The sequence below is a fragment of the Pseudophryne corroboree genome, chromosome 1, assembly GCF_028390025.1.
Source record: "Pseudophryne corroboree isolate aPseCor3 chromosome 1, aPseCor3.hap2, whole genome shotgun sequence".
Lineage (NCBI taxonomy): Eukaryota > Metazoa > Chordata > Amphibia > Anura > Myobatrachidae > Pseudophryne > Pseudophryne corroboree.
In genome coordinates, this window is record NC_086444.1 from 790,738,606 (window position 1) to 790,758,906 (window position 20,301).

Genomic DNA, 20,301 nt, shown 5'->3' on the forward strand with positions numbered 1-20,301 from the left:
TACATACATACATACATACATACATACATACATACATACATACATACATACATACATACATACATACATATATACATATATACATATATACATATATACATATATACATATATACATATATACATATATACATATATACATATATACATATATACATATATACATATATACATATATACATATATACATATATACATATATACATATATACATATATACATATATACATATATACATATATACATATATACATATATACATATATACATATATACATATATACATATATACATATATACATATATACATATATACATATATACATATATACATATATACATATATACATATATATATATATATATATATATACATACACATATATATGAAACGAAATAGAGGAGATGGCGCCAAGGGAGTTATATCAACGCCCTACCTAAAAACGGACCCTTACAGTACTCTCCGGATAAATTACATCAGATAACAAATACTAACATAAAAATTTATTAAAACAGCATATAAACCCGACACAAATGTTCATAAGTATACAGAGTTGATACATTTACATTTGTCGCACAATTTGAACAATCAGTTTGTAGTGATGAGGAAAAAGCGTAGATATATCACTACGATTTCCTCCTTCTCCTTATTGTAGATTCGGAGGTAACATCAGATAATAGATAGATAAATAACCCAACGCGTTTCGTCTTGTTCCAAGACTTCATCAGGGGTAAAATCTACAATTGTAGAATAATAAGTCAAAACAAATACATAGCAATAAGCATCTTACACTCACATATAACATGACATATTGGTATCAAAAGAACATGACATAGCAACATGAGGAGGAAAACAGAATAAATAACATGAAGAAAGAGGAAAAAAGAGAACCAAAAAGCACAGGTTGTAAAAAAACAGGTTGTAAAAAAACATACCTCTTCATTTCAGAACATATTGTCAGCACATAAAAGGTCATTCAAAGATGTATGAACAACGTTTTAATATTTCAATGGGACTTGATTGATACAGCGGGGACCATACCTAATTAAAAAACATTTAATAACCTTTATTAATTAAAGGACACTTTTTGTTCAATTAGGCAGAGATTGGAATTAATCCAAGGGAACGGCACATACCTCATATATCATCAGCTTGAGTCTGACATTCAGATATTCGAATATGGGGAAGATTCATATGTGTATAGAATCTAACTGGTTCGCAAGCATAAGGAACCTAATAAATTGATTAATTGGGTATTAATTATAAGAACACCTACGAGTTCATAAATAGACCTCTATCTTATTTTGACACCCATAATTATAAAAATTCTGGTATCATTAATGTCTGATCACTAATGAACAGATCTCATGACTAACCCGTGTGGTTTCTATATATGATACAGAACAAAGCCACAGAATTGGCTATAACAAACACCAATGTTACCACTATACAACGATCCTCTACTAAATGATCTGATTATAACCAGCCATTTATTCATATTTGGAAAACCCAGGACTAATTGTATTAACCATCAGTATAGTGAACCCACATGATATGTTTATTAGGGAAACCCATCCTTTATGGACGGTATCACTGATCTATGATCGAATAATTCAAAGAAATTACTCAAAGTGCTACCCACAGGGGGTGTAGTTCATTAGTGCCAATCATTAAAGAAATCTCTATAATATAGCACATACCTCGTCGGTCAGCAGCTTGAACCTGACACTCAGAGACTCAGGAGTGAAGGCAATTCAAATGGGAATAATGTCTAACCAATTTAGAACACGTGGTAGACATGGTAAATTAATTGGGTTGATATCAATTAGACCATCTATTAAAGTACCAGTATGGTACAAAGAGTTCCCACCCCATGGAGAAACAAATACTCCTTTCACTTAGTAAGGGGAAGATCTATTAACTATAAAAATTATATAAGTGAGTGTATAACTCATACAACTTAGTTTCATATTCATGAATACATCTGTCATATTTATATAGTGAATATATATAATTAGTGCATATCATATACTCTTTAAAAAATTAAATTTATAAATGATTAGTGGTTAACCAGTCAATAAAATACATATAGTTGGTACAAAGTGTATACTAATAAATGGGACCACTTTCAAAGTTGATAATATACTATTGTAAAATCAAAAACAAAACCTTACCCTCCAGTGGTGCAGTGCTGACAGCCAAGTCTCTGTATAATGAGGCATTGGACCTGATAACCACCCTTTATAAAGGGAAAAGTGATTACATCACTTCCCTTGCTATGTGATTGGTGCTCTATATATATGTGCTCCATTTACTATATTAGAATGGAGATTACTTAACCAAAAGTGCATAGATTTATAATTTTCAAATAATCAAACTAAGTGTATTAACGGTATTATTATGAGAATAACTCCTTAGGAGGAAATACCTAATTGATTAATATTACCCATAATGCTTTTCACTGTCTCTCTGGTTACTATTTAGGGAAACCAAACCTGGCTAAATGCCAGGAATGATGTTGGACACACCCCATCTCATTTAACTCAGTTTCATGTCCTGCATATTAGACTGATCCCCTGTGGGTAATTCCCCTTGATCGTATTGCATGATGCTGGAGCTATAATAAATAAATAAATAAATAAATAAATAAAAGAAAGAAAATAAATAAATAAATAAAAGTAAATAAAAGTAAATATATAACATCTCCTCTATTTCGTTTCATATTTCCACATTTAGTTCCTCCTAACAGGGAACTTAGAGGATACAGGCAGCCATATAATTAATTAATTTTAGTGTTTTATTTGAAATAGCGCAGTGGGAGAGTAATTCTTGTCATACACATATATATATATATATATATATACATATACATACACACACACACACACACACACACACACACATATATATATATATATATATATATACGTATACATACATATACACACATACGTATATATACATATATATTATACATTTTTTATATATTTGTACCCCCGAGCACTCCCCCCCCCCTCCACCGTAAGTCCCTCACCCACACTGACGCCCAGGTTCGACCATAGCAGGCAGCCGCTGTCACAGTAATTGGCTCCGGAGTCCGACACCGCGCTACAATCAAGAAACTGCACCTTACCTGCGGCCTTTGCTGCAGTGACCTCCCGGCAGCAAAGGCTGCTGGGAGCTGTAGTTTATGTAGTTTCCTGATTGTAGCGCTGTGTCGGACCACGGCACCGCGGCCAATTACAGTGACTGCCGCTGCTGCGGCTGCCTGCTATGGTCTTCAGTGCAGCAGGTGTCAGTTCGGGGTGACGAACTACCGGGGCGGGTGGGAGACACACCTTGGGGGGCGGGAGTGGACAGCTGCGTAATATTAAATCTACCTACTGGCCGCGGGTGGCACCGCTGGGCGGCGCCCCTCCTCGGCTGGCGCCCCTCCTCGGCTGGCGCCCCTGGCGAGTGCCATCCTGGCCAATAGGTAGATACGCCCCTGTGTGTGCTCCCTCCCTGTACTGTATGTAGTGTGTGCTCCCTCCCTGTACTGTGCTGTATGTAGTGTGTGCTCCCTCCCTGTACTGTGCTGTATGTAGTGTGTGCTCCCTCCCTGTACTGTGGTGTATGTAGTGTGTGCTCCCTCCCTGTACTGTATGTAGTGTGTGCTCCCTCCCTGTACTGTGCTGTATGTAGTGTGTGCTCCCTCCCTGTACTGTGCTGTATGTAGTGTGTGCTCCCTCCCTGTACTGTGGTGTATGTAGTGTGTGCTCCCTTCCTGTACTGTGCTTTATGTAGTGTGTGTTCCCTCCCTGTACTTTGCTGTATGTAGTGTGTGCTCCCTCCCTGTACTGTGCTGTATGTAGTATGTGCTCCCTCCCTGTACTGCGTTGTATGTACTGTGTGCTCCCTTCCTGTACTGTGCTGTATGTAGTGTGTGCTCCCTCCCTTTACTGTGCTGTATGTAGTGTGTGCTCCCTCCCTGTACTGTGCTGTATGTAGTGTGTGCTCCCTCCCTGTACTGTGCTGTATGTATTGTGTGCTCCCCCTCCCTGTACTATGCTTTATGTAGTGTGTGCTCCCTCCCTGTACTGTGCTGTATGTAGTGTGTGCTCCCTCCCTGTACTGTGCTGTATGTAGTGTGTGCTCCCTCTCTGTACTGTGCTGTATGTAGTGTGTGCTCCCCCTCTCTGTACTGTGCTGTATGTAGTGTGTGCTCCCTCCCTGTACTGTGCTGTATGTAGTGTGTGCTCCCCCCCTCCCTGTACTATGCTTTATGTAGTGTGTGCTCCCTCCCTGTACTATGCTGTATGTAGTGTGTACTCCCTCCCTGTACTGTGCTGTATGTGGTGTGTGCTCCCTCCCTGTACTGTGCTGTATGTAGTGTGTGCTTCCTCCCTGTACTGTGCTGTATGTAGTGTGTGCTCCCCCTCCCTGTACTGTGCTGTATGTAGTGTGTGCTCCGTCCCTGTACTGTGCTGTATGTAGTGTATGCTCCCTTCTTGTACTGTGCTGTATGTAGTGTGTGCTCCCCCTCCCTGTACTGTGCTGTATGTAGTGTATGCTCCCCCTCTCTGTACTGTGCTGTATGTAGTGTGTGCTCCCTCCCTGTACTGTGCTGTATGTAGTGTGTGCTCCCTCCCTGTACTGTGCTGTATGTAGTGTGTGCTCCCTCCCTGTACTGTGCTGTATGTAGTGTGTGCTCCCCCTCCCTGTACTGTGCTTTATGTAGTGTGTGCTCCCTCCCTGTACTGTGCTGTATGTAGTGTGTGCTCCCCCTCCCTGTACTGTGCTTTATGTAGTGTGTGCTCCCTCCCTGTACTGTGCTGTATGTGGTGTGTGCTCCCTCCCTGTACTGTGCTGTATGTAGTGTGTGCTCCCCCTCCCTGTACTGTGCTGTATGTAGTGTGTGCTCCCTCCCTGTACTGTGCTGTATGTAGTGTGTGCTCCCTCCTTGTACTGTGCTGTATGTAGTATGTGCTCCCTCCCTGTACTGTGTTGTATGTACTGTGTGCTCCCTTCCTGTACTGTGCTGTATGTAGTGTGTGCTCCCTCCCTTTACTGTGCTGTATGTAGTGTGTGCTCCCTTCTTGTACTGTGCTGTATGCAGTGTGTTCTCCCCCTCCCTGTACTGTGCTGTATGTATTGTGTGCTCCCCCTCTCTGTACTGTGCTGTATGTAGTGTTTGCTCCCTCCCTGTACTGTGCTGTATGTAGTGTGTGCTCCCTCCCTGTACTGTGCTGTATGTAGTGTGTGCTCCCTCCCTGTACTGTGCTGTATGTAGTGTGTGCTCCCCCTCTCTGTACTGTGCTGTATGTAGTGTGTGCTCCCTCCCTGTACTGTGCTGTATGTAGTGTGTGCTCCCCCCCTCCCTGTACTGTGCTGTATGTAGTGTGTGCTCCCTCCCTGTACTGTGCTGTATGTAGTGTGTGCTCCCCCTCCCTGTACTGTGCTGTATGTAGTGTGTGCTCCCTCCCTGTACTGTGCTGTATGTAGTGTGTGCTCCCTCCCCGTACTGTGCTGTATGTAGTGTGTGCTCCCTCCCTGTACTGTGCTGTATGTAGTGTGTGCTCCCTCCCTGTACTGTGGTGTATGTAGTGTGTGCTCCCTTCCTGTACTGTGCTTTATGTAGTGTGTGTTCCCTCCCTGTACTTTGCTGTATGTAGTGTGTGCTCCCTCCCTGTACTGTGCTGTATGTGGTATGTGCTCCCTCCCTGTACTGTGTTGTATATAGTGTGTGCTCCCTTCCTGTACTGTGCTGTATGTAGTGTATGCTCCCTCCCTTTACTGTGCTGTATGTAGTGTGTGCTCCCTCCCTGTACTGTGCTGTATGTAGTGTGTGCTCCCTCCCTGTACTGTGCTGTATGTATTGTGTGCTCCCTCCCTGTACTGTGCTGTATGTAGTGTGTGCTCCCTCCCTGTACTGTGCTGTATGTAGTGTGTGCTCCCCCTCCCTGTACTATGCTTTATGTAGTGTGTGCTCCCTCCCTGTACTGTGCTGTATGTAGTGTGTGCTCCCTCCCTGTACTGTGCTGTATGTAGTGTGTGCTCCCCCTCCCTGTACTGTGCTGTATGTAATGTGTGCTCCCTCCCTGTACTGTGCTGTATGTAGTGTGTGCTCCCTCCCTGTACTGTACTGTATGTAGTGTGTGCTCCCTCCCTGTACTGTGCTGTATGTAGTGTGTGCTCCCTCCCTGTACTGTGCTGTATATAGTGTGTGCTCCCTCCCTGTACTGTGCTGTATGTAGTGTATGCTCCCTCCCCGTACTGTGCTGTATGTAGTGTGTGCTCCCTCCCTGTACTGTGCTGTATGTAGTGTGTGCTCTCCCTCCCTGTACTGTGCTGTATGTAGTGTGTACTCCCCCTCCCTGTACTGTGGTGTAAGTAGTGTGTGCTCCCTCCCTGTACTGTGCTGTATGTAGTGTGTGCTCCCTCCCTGTACTGTATGTAGTGTGTACTCCCCCTCCTTGTACTTTGAAACATATAAGGTTAAAAAAAGGGGTTTGTAGAATGAAAAATCAATAAAATTAGAAGAAGATTAAAGGCATGACAGCAGTGTCAGTAGACACTGAAAGTGGGCATATCAGTCCTTGTATATACAGGCGAACGGATGTACATCAGGGAAGGGCATTGTAGGAGCATATGCATAAAGTCGCAGGTAAACATTAACATAACGTAAAACAAAGGAGGTCCCGACTGTGTCTATCCACTTCAACAGACTCTGCCCCAATTAGGGCTGCTTCCATAAATTTCCAGGGCTGGTGTTTCCATCCCAATCCGTCCCTGTATACAGGCCATGCTTACCGACATTCTGGCTGCTCTCTGCGGGAGAGAGCAGCCAGGTCGGCTCAGAGGGCGGGCAGGGGAGGCTGTGACGTAGAGGAGGGGGTGGGCCGGAGGCGGGATGGGGTGGAGCAAGGGTGGGGTGGAGCAAGGGCGGGGTCACTGTGACACCTCCTTTAATCCACGCCCCCCGATCTGTAATGCCGCGATCACCGGCATTACACTGCAGGGGGTGTGGCTATGATGACGCGATTCAGCAAGAATCGCGTCATCAACTGCCCGGACCGCCCACTTTTCACACTAAGTGGGCGGACGGGCAGGGGGGACCCCGCGAATCGGGAGATTTGCCTGCTCTTCTGGGGGGCCGGGAGGGTCACCCGATTTTCGGGAGCCTTCCGGCCATTCCGGGAGAGTAGGCAAGTATGATACAGGCGTATTACTCATCTGCAGTGTTGTAGGCGATTTCAACCTATTTTGCAATCCGGCAATTTACTAAAGGCAAAACTGACCGATAACCAACCAAATAACCTACTTTATAATATCGAGCTAACTATCGATTACTTTACATCAACAAGTATACAAACCACAGTTTTACTATGCATCTGTTTTCAAACCGACCAAGAACAGACTGCAAACCGACGGCCAAACCGTCAAGTAACAGACTACCAGCTGACAGGCATGTCAGGCAAGTTCTAAACACACTGTACTGGACAAAGCACTTTTTCACATGTTATTAACTTATTATATCCTTTATTTTGTGTTTTGTTATTGCAATATTCTAAATAAATATATGTGTTTGATGGCTATTTACACCAACTGTTAAAAAATAAAGAAGACAAATGACACGTTTGTCAAAATAGGCTTTACTCTGCCGTCTGAAACTGCACAACATTGCACAAAACCATAATACCACATTTGGTGTACCTTGACAAAAATATATTGTTTGTCGTGTTAACATTTTTTTACAGTACTAATAAATAAATAAATAAATACATAAATAAACAAACATTTTAATGGAAAGTATGCTAAATGTAAATCTAATGTCAGCAAGGAAGTGAGGCTAGGTACAACTTTGTACATGTGGGTACTCTTTGCTCTTTCTCATTCTCCTCTCCCCCTCCAACTAAATGAATAACAAAAAAACAAAACAAAAAAAGACAAGACAAACACTGAAAAAGAAAGCCCTCACTAAGGGGGTATTCAATTAGTCGCAGGGTTACACTAATTGCTGGCAAAACCCTCTGTGGCGTGGGAGAAGGCTACTCAATTAAATAGCCTTTTTCCCATTCCGAAAAATCAGGATTCAGGCACAGAAACCCACTAATTCCACGTAAACTGCAGAATCAATAGGTTTTTTAAGTGGACTTTACCTCACAGCTTCAAACAGAAAAATATATCTACTGCGCTGAAATGCAAGGGGTGCAGCTACTCAACAGGTTACCACAAACCTAGGTGGATCAAGGCAGAGACTGATACAGCGTGGAACCTTGAAGGGCAGAACAGCTGGACCGTGGAGGAGTTACACCCGGGACTAACCCTTTCATGTGCAACACATGCCTTGTATAGGCCCACTCTGGTACGCAGTTACTCTGTAAGGTGGTGGATAACTGATTATTTGTTATCTTATAAATTTTAACGTTTTAGAATAAATGGAAAAATTGTTTTACGCTATAAGAGGCGTTTTTTCTAATCTCATTTGAGGTATCTTGAACGGCTATGTGAGAAGACATCAGAACGTGAACTACTGTTATCAATACTGCTTGAAAGAATCTGATGGACATTACGTACTGGTGATATATATCCTAATTGGGGAGCGCTATTCGCATTTTTTTGTTTCATGTATTTACCTGACAGCTCCATGCTTTAGTCCAACTACGGGGACTCGCTCGCAGGGTATTACCTGCTAACTAAATACCTCCAGTGTGGCAATTCGCTGCAGGGTAAACCCCACAGCTAATTGAATGCCCCCCTAACATTTATACTACACTCCTCACATACACAACACAGGCACACACAAATAAGCACTGACAAGACAATGAAAATGCACAGCAAACAATAAAATGAGACAAACTTTTACGTTCATTACTATTGTACTACACACAAAAAACTGTAAAATGCCGGCTGTTGGGATTCCGGCGTTGGTCTCCAGAACGCTGGGATCCTGACAGCGGGCATTTTGACTGCATCCCCTATGGACTATTTTTATACATTTTCAAGAACTCAAAAACCCAAGATTTGGATTTTAAATCCGAATTCCGTTCCAAAACACTTGAAGGTGATTTTCCAAAACAAAAACACGATGATGAAATTAGAACCAAAGTACAAGACTCCGCACCATCTCTATATGAAACAAATAATATACATAGTGCATCAATAGAATCCAGGCCCGGCGACAGTGGGTATAAAGGGTACACCCGTCCCGGGCCCGACATTCACTGGGGTTCCCAGGTTTAAATGGGCACACTCACAAACAAAATGGGTCTGCAGCACAATTGTGATCTATAGACTGTCTACGCTGGCCACCCATCCGGTGCAGTGCAAGAAAACGAAAAAACCCATACAATCAAGCCAGCAGGTTGCCGGCCAGGGTGCCCCCCACAGTTACCCCCATCACCTTTTAAGTGATACTATACTATACTATGCTATAGTATATATAGTATATAGTATAGTATACTATATATAGTATACTATACTATACTATATATAGTATAGTATATAGATTGTAAGCTTGCGAGCAGGGCCTTCCTACCTCTGTCTGTCTGTCTTTGCCCAGTTTTGTTCTATAATTGTTGTTCTAATTGTAAAGCGCAACGGAATATGCAGCGCTATATAAGAAACTGCTAATAAATAAATAAATAATAGTATATAGTATAGAATGCTATACTATACTATACTATACTATACTATATACTATACTTACTATACATCCAACATCAGCGCCGGCCCTTCCCTATTCTGTCTCTCCCTACCTCTCCACTGCCGTAACCCGTGCTCACCTAAGATAAGGAGGAGCTGTAGCCTGGCGAGAGGCAAGTGGCAATGGAGCCGCCGGCCCGGCACAACATTCAACAGCAGTAGTGTCCACTCCCTGCAGATACGCAGTGGTGTGCTAAGTGACAATCTTTCAATATACATCTATATATCTGTCTGTCTATCTATCTATCTATCTATCTATCTATCTATCTATCTATCTATCTATCTATCTATTTATATCTATATGTATATCTGTCTATCTCTCTATCTGTACATTTATATCTATATGTATATTTATATCTATCTGTATATAACTATCTATATCTTTCTGTATATTTATATCAGTATATTTTTATCATTCTGTATAAATCTATTGATCTCTATATATCTAGCTATCTATTGTATATTTCTATCTATGTATCTGTATATTTTTATATTTCTATCTTTATCTGAATATACAGTATCTATCTATCTATCTATCTATCTATCTATCTATCTATCTATCTATCTATCTATCTATCTATCTAATAACGGCGGCACTCACCAGACTTGTACAATTTTCTTTAAAACTATGTCAGTTTATTGAACCTTTGGGCCAAAAGTTCAATAAACTGACACAGTTTTAAGGAAAACTGCACCAGTATGGTGAGTGCCGCCGTTATCCGATTGCTACATTGTGACACACAGTCACCGGGAGGGCACCCCAGCGTTTCACCTGTTGGCCATAGGAGTGCCGGGACTTTGTTTGATATATATATATATATATATATACATTCAGGGGAGGCACACGCAGGGGAGGATTATGTGGATGGAGGTCAAGGGGGGCCCCAGAGGTATTTGTGTGCCGGTCCCCAGGATTTTTGTTGTAGGCCCTAATGGAATGAATACACATTTATTTTCTATACACTCTGTAATTTCTGAGATTCCTCTGTGTTTTTAATTATCTAGTATAAGAAAATGTAAGTTCCTAAAGAATAATATCTACGATGTTGCATTTTCCTGTTTCAATTTGCTCTTTTGTTGTTTTACTGAAAATTTCCATTCTAGCCTGTCTGAATGCTGAACAGTTTCTATGGTTACACTAGTCAATCCTGTCAATCATTTTTACTACGGTCAATGAAAAGGTTATTGTATTATAGATTGTGCAAGTTATTTTTTTATGTGTTTGATGTATGCTGTATTTCTTATACCTGTTGAAGCAGATACAGTTGGAAAAGTCTCTCTTATACTGGTTTGTCCAATGCAGTATCATAAACGCAAAGCACTCTGACTTCACTGTTTGTGTTTTGCATTCCTCCCCATTGATCGGGTGATACTGTACAGCAAAGTTATTTCTGTAGGACATAATGACATTACCAATTTATCAAAGGACAAAAAGCCCTATTGTCAGTGAACCTTTGTGTTTATGTTGGTAATGTGACCTTTTTTTAACTTTGTCCTAAATATGTGGCAAGCTATATTGTTTTCTGCTCATGAATGGTGGAGCCCAGTGATGGACCAGGGTCACTTTCCAGCCCTGGCATTTGTTTGCATGCCCCTTTCACGTCGTATGCGGACACTTACTCCCACTGGACATTTCATTCCTATTGGTATGTGAAGTACTGTCTCCATGATGCTCCATAAGTGAGGCATCTGCTAATTTTTCCAAGATGGCTGCCATTATGCCTGTCCAATACCTGTGCACTGCAATAAACCAAAGCTCCTTTTTAAGTCTATCTTGCTGGCGTGTTTCTGCTGGTTTCTACTATTTATCAACTGTGTACACCATAAAATATTACACACATATAAACAATTCCAGTATAAATCAAATTAAAAAGCTGACCCACAGCTACCTTCCTGAAAAAATCTGTATGGTGCTGAAAGCATATGGGGCCTAATTCTGGTTCGGTTGTTCTTGCTGTTGCCTTTTCTATCATTTGCCGTACGCAATTACGACTACATGCAAATATGAGCAGAAGCTAACCTGAGCATAGGGATGCCCACTACTGGGGGTAATTCAGAGTTGATCATAGCTGTGCTAAATTTAGCAGAGCTACGATCAGGCACCCTGACATGCGGGAGGACGCCCAGTACAGGGCTAGCCCACCCCGCATGTCAGTCCCTGCCCCGTCGTAGAAGTACAAAAGCATTGCACAGCGGCAATGCTTTTGTACTTCAGGAGTAGCTCCCGGCCAGCGCAGCTTTTGCGTGCTGGCCGGGAGCTACTCGTCATTGCCCTGCTTGATGTCACATGCAGCCGCTGCGGCCCGCCCCCTGCACGGTCTGGCAACACATGCATTGGCCGGACCTCACCCACAAAACGGGGGACAAATGCCGCCATGCCACCCCCTCTCGTCCAGCGAATGCCTCTGGCTGTCAATCAGGCAGAGGCAATCACTAGGCAATGACAGCCGTCAGCCATGCACCGGCGTACTGCGGCGCAGGCTCATGCGCACTTCTGACCTGATCGCTGCGCTGCGATGAATGGCAGCGTGCGATCAGGTCAGAATGACCTCCACTGTCGAATTATTTCCTTCCGACAGTGTAAAATTGCTGATTCAGCTGTACCATTGTTCCATCTTAGGTCTTCATGCAGATCTCAGTGCCTCTGTAGAATAGCAGGCTGAGCTGATCTCCTGGGACGCAAAGGGCTTTCCAGTAGCAAGTAACATCTCAACTACTAATTTGTGCATGCCCATAAAACGCCACCTGAACGGCCATGACACGCCTGCGTTTACCTGACCACTCCCCAGTCCCAACCCAAACAAGGGCAAACACAGGATATTCATGGGGGTTTTCCATATGTAGCATACATACACAGCATATACACAAAAACACACATATACACACAAAAATAGCATATTGTATACACAAACACACACACACACACACACACACACACACACACCATATGCACACACAGCATATGCACACAAACACACACACAGCATACACACACACACTGCAAATACACACTAAACACATATAGCGCGCGCACACACACACACACAAACACATACATACATACCAGACACACACAGCCAGGGGTGGATTGGCTATAGGGCTCACCAGGAAGATTCCTGGTAGGCCGATGTGTCTGTGGGGCCTGTTTTGTGTGTTGTCATGTAGCCCCACCCTCCACATGACAGGCAACCCATTGCATTGTCCCCATTCATTCTGTTATTCCATCTCTGCAGTGAAGCAACTCTGCCATCCAGTGATGCTGCCATGGCTACACGGTATGTTATACCTGTTGGCAGAGTGTATTGGAATTGCCTGGTGCAGTGACATCAGTCCGCACACTTAATGACTTAAACAGTAATGCAGGTTTATTCAGTGAACACAGGTGACTCAGATGTAATACTGATATAGGCAATTAGGGGCCCTTATATCATACAAGGTAACAGTAGTGGTAGCGGTATTTATCAGGAGTTGTCTCCAGTTGTGAGGGACGGAGGGCTACACAGTCATGCAGTCTGACTCCTGATGTAGAGAAGATGCGGCGCCCGTCTCAGCGTCCGCTCCAGAGCCGTGATACGTACAATTGAACGCTGTGAGTCACAGTCTCTCTCACTCACTCTAAGCTGGAGGAGCAGGGCATTATATATACTAAGCTCCGCCTCCGAGAGGCACTGGCACAAGAGGACAAACACTAGGGGTTGCGCCCATAGGCTTCTATGGTAGATGGACACAGGCACAAAGCGCATCATTTACTAACAATACCTCTTGTGCTGCCCATGTCAGGACACTTCTACAAAATTTTATAGGGACGCTTTCAGTTCCCAATCTGCCACTGGTCTCAGACACAACTGCAGCAAGACACACAAGGAAGGCCACAATTGTATACAATCAGGCCCTATGAAGAGCGATCCCACCCCTCTCACCAGACCCCACCCCCTTATCAGACCACACCCCCCCATTAGGGCTGCTTTCATGAAATCCCTGGGCTTGTTTTCCATCCCAATCCACCCCTGCACACAATTTATACAGACTAACACAGCATATACACACAAACACACACATAGCACACACACACACACACACACACACACACACACACACACACACACACACACAGCATACACACACAAACACACAAAATAGCATAGACACACAAAAACACACATGTAGCATACACACACAGCATATACGCACAAAGGTGGTCATTCCGAGTTGTTCGCTCGCTAGCTGCTTTTAGCAGCATTGCAAACGCTAGGCCGCCGCCCTCTGGGAGTGTATCTTAGCTTAGCAGAATAGCGAACGAAAGAGTAGCAGAACTGCTACTAAATATTTTCTTGCAGTTTCTGAGTAGCTCCAGACCTACTCCTAAATTGCGATCAGCTCGGTCCGTTTAGTTCCTGGTTTGATGTCACAAATATGCCCTGCATTCGGCCAGCCACTCCCCCGTTTCTCCAGACACTCCCGCGTTTTTACCTGGCACGCCTGCGTTTTTTAGCACACTCCCGGAAAACGCTCAGTTACCACCCAGAAACGCCCCTCTCCTGTCAATCATTCACCGATCAGCAGTGCAACTGAAAAGCGCCACATGAACATTAGCAAATCTACTAAATTTTGTGTAAAATAACTTAGCGCATGCGCTCTGCGTACCATGCGCATGCGCATTTAGCAACAAATATCAGCATAGCGAAAATTGGCAACGAGCGAACAACTCGGAATGACCACCAAAACACACATAGCAATAGCATACCCCCCAAATATCAGAACAGTTAGTACAGTACTTCACCTGGCCAGCATATTAACAAAGCCCCCAGCAAGTGACACACACACTTGCTCAGCTGTAAAGGACAGTCATTTACTGCCTCACCCATCCAGCTCTGTCCTAAAGCTACAAGGGAGGTCTGCCTGGGAGGAGCTGCATGCTCCCCCTATATTAGGCCAGCGGCAAGCCTGTGTCTCAGTATAATAGGAGCAGGAGGCAGCTGCCGCACATTCGCAGTAAGAAAATATCAATCAATGGGGGTAATTCAGAGTTGATCGCAGCAGCAAATTTGTTAGCAGTTGGGCAAAACCATGTGCACTGTAGGTGTGGCAGATATAAAATTTGCAGAGAGAGTTAGATTCGGGTGGGTTATTTTTTTCTGTGCAGGGTAAATACAGTACTGGCTGCTTTATTTTTACACTGCAATTTTGTTTTCAGTTTCAATACACCCCACCCAAATCTAACTCTCTCTGCACATGTTATATCCCCTCCCTCTTTCAGTGCACATGGGCCCTCATTCCGAGTTGTTCGCTCGCAAGCTGCTTTTAGCAGCATTGCACACGCTAAGCCGCCGCCTACTGGGAGTGAATCTTAGCTTAGCAAAATTGCGAATGAAAGATTCTCTAAATTGCGAATAGAAATTTCTTTGCAGTTTCTGAGTAGCTCGATACTTACTCTGCCACTGCGATCAGTTCAGTCAGTTTCGTTCCTGGTTTGACGTCACAAACACACCCAGCGTTCGCCCAGACACTCCCCCGTTTCTCCAGCCACTCCCGCGTTTTTCCCAGAAACGGCAGCGTTTTTTCACACACACCCATAAAATGGCCAGTTTCCGCCCAGAAACACCCACTTCCTGTCAATCACACTCCGATCACCAGAGCGAAGAAAAAACCTCGTAATGCCGTGAGTAAAATACCAAACTTCTTAGCAAATTTACTTGGCGCAGTCGCAGTGCGAACAATGCGCATGCGCAATTAGCGGAAAATCGCTGCGATGCGAACAACTCGGAATGAGGGCCATGGTTTTGCACAACTGCTAACAAATTTGCTGCTGCGATCAACTCTGAATTAGGCCCAATGGGGTAATTCCGAGTTGATCGCTTGCTGCCGATTTTTGCAGCGCAGCGATCAGGTAAAAGAATGGCAAAACTACGCATGCATATGCGCCGCAATGTGCACGCGTGTCGTACAGGCACAAAGAGCATCACTGCTGTGCACTGGATCTAGCGAAGATTCCATTCGCACAGCCAATCGCAAGGAGATTGACAGGAAGAGGGCGTTTATGAGTGTCAACTGACCGTTTTCTGGGAGTGTTTGGGAAAAAGCAGGCATGTCCAGGCGTTTGCAGGACGGGTATCTGACATCAATTCTGGGACCTTCGTCGCAGCAATCATCACACAGAATAAGTAACTACAGGACTGGTCTTGTTTTGCACAAAATGTTTTCGTACAACTCGGCTGCACAGGCATTCGCACATTTGCAAAACGAATATATACTCCCCTGTGGGCGGCGTCTATGCATTTGCATGACTGCTAAAAGTAACTAGTGAGCGATAAACTCGGAATGACACCCAATGTGCGTACAATAGCCATTTTGCAACTGCTTTTGAGTTAGGCCCATGATGAGAAGTTCCGATCTGAATTGGTTAGAAATGTAACAATTAGTGATGAGCGGGTTCGGTTCCTCGAGATCCGAACCCCCCCGAACTTCACACATTTTACACGGTTCCGAGGCAGACTCGGATCCTCCCGCCTTGCTCGGTTAACCCGAGCGCGCCCGAACGTCATCATCCCGCTGTCGGATTCTCGCGAGATTCCTATTCTATATAAGGAGCCGCGCGTCGCCGCCATTTTCACTCGTGCATTGGAGATGATAGGGAGAGGACGTGCAGCGTTCTCTCAGTTTCTGTGTTCAGTGTGCTGCAAATATCTGTGCTCAGTGTGCTGCAAATATCTGTGCTCAGTGTGCTTGCAAATATCTGTGCTCAGTGTGCTGAAAATATCTACGTTCTGTGCCTGAAAAACGCTCCATATCTGTGCTGCATTGTAGGTAGGAGGACAGTGCAGAATTTTGCTGACCACCAGTATTATATAGCAGTACGGTACAGTAGTCCACTGCTCTACCTACCTCTGTGTCGTCAAGTATACTATCCATCCATACCTGTGGTGCATTTTAGTTGTGCGCAGTATATATAGTAGGAGGACAGTGCAGAATTTTGCTGACCACCAGTATATAATATATAGCAGTACGGTACAGTAGGCCACTGCTCTACCTACCTTTGTGTCGTCAAGTATACAATCCATCCATACCTGTGGTGCATTTTAGTTGTGCGCAGTATATATAGTAGGAGGACAGTGCAGAATTTTGCTAACCACCAGTATATAACATATAGCAGTATGATACAGTAGGCCACTGCTCTACCTACCTCTGTGTCGTCAAGTATACTATCCATCCATACCTGTGGTGCATTTTAGTTGTGCGCAGTATATATAGTAGGAGGACAGTGCAGAATTTTGCTGACCACCAGTATATAATATATAGCAGTACGGTACAGTAGGCCACTGCTCTACCTACCTTTGTGTCGTCAAGTATACTATCCATCCATACCTGTGGTGCATTTTAGTTGTGCACAGTATATATAGTAGGAGGACAGTGCAGAATTTTGCTGACCACCAGTATATAATATATAGCAGTACGGTACAGTAGGCCATTGCTATTGATATATTACTGGCATATAATTCCACACATTAAAAAATGGAGAACAAAAATGTGGAAGGTAAAATAGGGAAATATCAAGATCCACTTCTACCTCATGCTGAAGCTGCTGCCAATAGTCATGGCCGAGACGATGAAATGCCATCAACATCGTCTGCCAAGGCCGATGCCCAATGTCATAGTAGAGAGCATGTAAAATCCAAAACACAAAAGTTCAGTAAAATGACCCAAAAATCAAAATTAAAAGAGTCTTATGAGAAGCGTAAACTTGCCAATATGCCATTTACGACACGGAGTGGCAAGGAACGGCTGAGGCTCTGTCCTATGTTCATGGCTAGTGGTTCAGCTTCACATGAGGATGGAAGCACTCATCCTCTCGCTAGAAAAATGAAAAGACTTAAGCTGGCAAAAGCACAGCAAAGAACTGTGCGTTCTTCTAAATCACAAATCCCCAAGGAGAGTCCAATTGTGTCGGTTGCGATGCCTGACCTTCCCAACACTGGACGGGAAGAGTTGGTGCCTTCCACCATTTGCACGCCCCCTGCAAGTGCTGGAAGGAGCACCCGCAGTCCAGTTCCTGATAGTCAAATTGAAGATGTCACTGTTGAAGTACACCAGGATGAGGATATGGGTGTTGCTAGCGCTGAGGAGGAATTGACAAGGAGGATTCTGATGGTGTGGTGGTTTCTTTAAGTCAGGCACCCAGGGAGACACCTGTTGTTCGTGCGACGAATATGGCCATTGACATGCCTGGTCAAGTTACAAAAAAAATCACCTCGTCGGTGTTTAATTATTTTAACAGAAATGCGGACAACATTTGTCAAGCCGTGTGTTGCCTTTGTCAAGCTGTAATAAGTAGGGGTAAGGACATTAACCACCTAGGAACATCCTCCATTATACGTCACCTGGAGCGCATTCATCAGAAGTCATTGACAAGTTCAAAAACTTTGGGTCACAGCGGAAGCAGTCCACTGACAACTAAATCCCTTCCTCTTGTAACCAAGCTCCTGCAAAGCACACCACCAACTCCCTCAGTATCAATTTCCTCCTTAGACGGGAAAGCCAATAGTCCTACAGGCCATGTCACTGGCAAGTCTTACGTGTCCTCTCCTGCCTGGGATTCCTGCGATGCATCCTTGAGTGTAACGCCTACTGCTGCTGGCGCTGCTGTTGTTGCTGCTGGGAGTCGATCGTCATCCCAGAGGGGAAGTCGGAAGACCACTTGTACTACTTCCAGTAAGCAATTGACTGTCCAACAGTCCTTTGCGAGGAAGATGAAATATCACAGCAGTCATCCTGCTGCAAAGCAGATAACTCAGGCCTTGGTAGCCTGGGTGGTGTTAAACGTGTGTCCGGTATCCACCGTTAATTCACAGGGAATTAGAGAATTTATTGAGTTAGTGTGTCCCCGGTACCAAATACCATCTAGGTTCCACTTCTCTAGGCAGGCGATACCGAGAATGTACACAGACCTCAGAAAAAGAGTCACCAGTGTCCTAAAAAAAGCAGTTGTACCCAATGTCCACTTAACCACGGACATGGGGACAAGTGGAGCAGGGCAGACTCAGGACTATATGACTGTGACAGCCCACTAGGTAGATGTATTGCCTCCCGCAGCAAGAACAGCAGCAGCGGCACCAGTAGCAGCATCTCACAAACGCCAACTCATTCCTAGGCAGGCTACGCTTTGTATCACCGCTTTCCATAAGAGGCACACAGCTGACAACCTCTTACTGAAACTGAGGAACATCATCGCAGAATGGCTTACCCCAATTGGACTCTCCTGGGGATTTTTGACATCGGACAGCGCCACCAATATTGTGCGAGCAATACATGTGGGCAAATTCCAGCACGTCCCATGTTTTGCACATACATTGAATTTGGTGGTGCAGAATTATTTAAAAAATGACAGGGGCGTGCAAGAGATGCTGTCGGTGGCCCGAAGAATTGCGGGCCACTTTCGGCATTCAGCCACCGCGTGCCGAAGACTGGAGCACCAGCAAACACTCCTGAACCTGCCCCGCCATCATCTGAAGCAAGAGGTGGTAACGAGGTGGAATTCAACCCTCTATATGCTTCAGAGGATGGAGGAGCAGCAAAAGGCCATTCAAGCCTATACAGCTACCTACGATATAGGCAAAGGAGGGGGACTGCACCTGACTCAAGTGCAGTGGAGAATGATTTCAACGTTGTGCAAGGTTCTGCAACCCTTTGAACTTGCCACACGTGAAGTCAGTTCAGACACTGCCAGCCTGAGTCAGGTCATTCCCCTCATCAGGCTTTTGCAGAAGAAGCTGGAGAGATTGAAGGAGGAGCTTAAACAGAGCGATTCCGCTAGGCATGTGGGACTTGTGGATGGAGCCCTTAATTCGCTTAACTAGGATTCACGGGTGGTCAAGTTGTTGAAATCAGAGCACTACATTTTGGCCACCGTGCTCGATCCTAGATTTTAAACCTACGTTGTATCTCTCTTTCCGGCAGACACAAGTCTGCAGAGGTTCAAAGACCTGCTGGTGAGACACTTGTCAAGTCAAGCGGAACGTGACCAATCAACAGCTCCTCCTTCACATTCTCACACAACTGGGGCTGCGAGGAAAAGGCTAAGAATTCCGAGCCCACCCACTGGCGGTGATGCAGGGCAGTCTGGAGCGAGTGCTGACATCTGGTCTAGACTGAAGGAACTGCCGATTACTGACATGTCGTCTACTGTCACTGCATATGATTCTGTCACCATTGAAAGAATGGTGGAGGATTATATGAGTGACCGCATCCAAGTAGGCACGTCAGACAGTCCGTACGTATACTGGCAGGAAAAAGAAGCAATTTGGAGGCCATTGCAGAAACTGGCTTTATTTGACCTAAGTTGCCCCCCCTCCAGTGTGTACTCCGAAAGAGTGTTTAGTGCAGCCGCTCACCTTGTCAGCAATCGGTGTACAAGGTTACTTCCAGAAAATGTGGAGAAGATGATGTTCATCAAAATGAATTATAATCAATTCCTCCGTCGAGACATTCACCAGCAATTGCCTCCAGAAAGTACACAGGGACCTGAGATGGTGGATTCCAGTGGGGACGAATTAATAATCTGTGAGGAGGGGGATGTACACAGTGCAAGGGGTGAGGAATCGGAGGATGAGGAGGAGGTGG

General features: G+C 44.4%; 1 protein-coding gene and 1 long non-coding RNA gene across 2 annotated transcripts in view; both read right to left on the reverse strand.

Moving 5' to 3' along the window:
- BANK1 (B cell scaffold protein with ankyrin repeats 1) overlaps positions 1 to 20,301 on the reverse strand; it is a 1,166,863-nt gene that overhangs the window by 748,723 nt on the left and 397,839 nt on the right. The window lies entirely within an intron of this gene.
- On the reverse strand, positions 441 to 1,971 carry LOC134945623 (uncharacterized). The gene is made up of 4 exons (XR_010182137.1): positions 1,701 to 1,971; positions 1,137 to 1,233; positions 936 to 1,041; positions 441 to 737 (listed from the first exon to the last, which is right to left on the reverse strand). It is a non-coding gene; the product is annotated as an uncharacterized LOC134945623 (long non-coding RNA).